The sequence below is a fragment of the Asparagus officinalis genome, chromosome 1, assembly GCF_001876935.1.
Source record: "Asparagus officinalis chromosome 1, Aspof.V1, whole genome shotgun sequence".
Lineage (NCBI taxonomy): Eukaryota > Viridiplantae > Streptophyta > Magnoliopsida > Asparagales > Asparagaceae > Asparagus > Asparagus officinalis.
Window position 1 is genome coordinate 102,887,306 of NC_033794.1, and position 2,616 is coordinate 102,889,921.

The 2,616-nt window shown below is 32.5% G+C and overlaps 1 long non-coding RNA gene across 1 annotated transcript; it reads left to right on the forward strand.

Moving 5' to 3' along the window:
- On the forward strand, positions 1,414-2,291 carry LOC109843569. Its single transcript, XR_002247725.1, has 2 exons — positions 1,414-1,637; positions 2,080-2,291. It is a non-coding gene; the product is annotated as an uncharacterized LOC109843569 (long non-coding RNA).

Below are 2,616 nucleotides of genomic sequence, written 5' to 3' on the forward strand. Positions count from 1 at the left end.
CTCCAGAACTAGTCATCTGAAGGAGCTTGAGGAGTCTAACACTCCCATAATCCATAAATAAATTCCCTGTTCATTAACTGATATCAACATTCATGGAAATAGAGTATTCATGAATCTATACTAATTAAATTTATATTTGTCAATTGTTCAATTTTCCAATAGATGTCATATGAACAGTAACTTAAAATATATTTTCAACAGTTTGCATATTAGATAATATTAAATTGTTAATGATAAATAACTACTCAATATTAAATTCTTTATTAGTTTTTCTATGATTGAAATAGTAATATTATGTCTGATCTAACTGTTTATCTTTACTAAAATAAGACAATTGTATATGATAGACTACTTTTATACCAAAATATTAAAAAAAAACTAATGATAAGAAATCTACTCAACTTTAGAAATCGTTAATATTTTTTAGAGAACTATACTCAAATCTACTCCTCGATCAAACCTATATGCATATAATATGTATAAATAATAAAAATTCTAATTATAAACTATTTTGAGTATGAAAAACAGTGCTCTCGTTTCTAGGGTCTTCTCTGAAATTTTTTTTCTATCGTTTTTTCTTAAACACAATTTGGAGTTAATTGTAAAATTTTCTATCCTAAAGGGTTGGAAGCTAATGTTTCCAGAAACTAATTATCTGTATGCGATTTAATTTGGACTAGAAATCAAGTTCCAGAATGTTTGGCGTTAAGGGCCTGTTCGTTAGTTTTCTAAAAACCAAGAAATGGAAATGGAAATGGTGAAAATCTCAAAACTCACCATTTCCTCCATTTCCATCCCTAAAACTCACCCACAACATCCAATAAAATATTATTTTCATCCAACAACTCATCCACATCATCTAATAAAATATGATTTTTATCTAACCACTCATCCATCACATCTAATAAAATATTATTTTCATCTAACAACTCATCCATCACATCTAATAAAATATTATTTTCATCCAAACATCACTCAACTCATCTCTTCTCATCATTTCAAATCACTCACATCATCCAATAAAATATTATAACAATTCACTTCATCTCATTAACATTTCATTTCTTCATTTTCATCCCAAAAAGTTATGAAAACACTTTTCTTAATCTTTCTTCACATCACCCAATAATACAATGACAACTCATCTCATCTCATTTCATTTCTTATTTTTAAGAATGAACCGAACAAAAGAAAACAAGAAACTACAGGAAATAGGTTTCTTATAATTCATTTCCTTATTTTTTTTTCGCCAACCGAATACTCCAAAACTAGTTTTCTTAAAAAATCACAAACATCATTCAATAATAAGGTGACAACTAACATCATTTCAATTTCATTTCTTTGATTTCCTTCTTTTTTAGCCAACCAAACACTCCAAAAACAATTCTTCATTTTAATAGTTTTCCATTTATTTGATTTCCCTCTTTTTTTTAGGCAAACGAACAGGCCCTAAGCGGAAATTTCCTATTTCTCTCCCGACTTCATCTTCATTCTGGGTTTGTTCTTTTCTACGGACGATCAAACCCAAAAGTTGGATTGGTTTGTGGGCAAAGTGACCACTTCCGGCGATACCCACGAACAAGATTGGCCGGAGATTATCAAACGTCAACGGAGATGCCGACGGTGGCCGTGAAGAGGTATTCTATGTATTTTCCCATGAATCTAAAATAAACAAACTAACCTTGAGAAGCTTGTTGCCAGCAATTCATTGGCCTTTTTTTTTTTAATTATTGTGATGCAAAATTTGGGATTTGGGTACAGATTATAGGGTTTACAATGTCTTTTGAGTTCATAACTGATTGGGATTTAATGTAAATAAAACCCCCAATAACTCAATTGAACATTATTCCTTCAGTTACCAAAACTTTTGATTTTGTTTGCATTTCTATACACCAATGAATGAAATTATTTTGTTGTCAACTCATGGCTTATCAAACGATATTGTTCTATTTTTTTTAATTATTGTGATGCAAAATTTGAGATTTGGGTACAGATTATTGTTCTTCTCTGAACTATTTCCTGGCTATTAATTGGTTAGTGTGCTTCTCTAGTTTATTTCTATTGTTGGTGTTTATGTAGGTTTTGGAGGTGATTTTCTCTCTCTAGTTGCTCTGCTCTGGAACTGTTTGATGAGTTTCAAGTTTGCGTCACAAGAAAAGGCTATTCCGGAAGTTAGTCGTAGGCCTTCCTTTTCTTAATCAGACCTGTTTCAGGGTGTTTCTAGTTTAAAGCATTAGATTTGGTTTAAATAAATGAATAAAGAAAAAGTAATCAGAAAGTTCTTTTTAACACAATCAGTGGCAGCGCCTAGGCGGTTTTCCTTTTTTTTTATGCGTTAGTTACAACAATTGATAATAAACGCCAATGAAAACGCTAGGCGCCTAGATGCTTAGGTAGATTTCTTTCTTTGTTTAAATGGTGGTGGAAGAGGTTTTCTGAAAGCCAAAGGATGTGGAGGAGGTGTTCATAGTAAGTAGAGGAGGCCAAAGGAGTTCGGAGGAGGTTAGAGGACGTGGAGGCTGTAGCAGAGGAAATCACGATCAAGACCAAAGGAGTGCAGTCCGTGTAAGAGGCCCATGCTTCCCTAGGCGCTTCGTAGACCTTGATGGGCGGCAT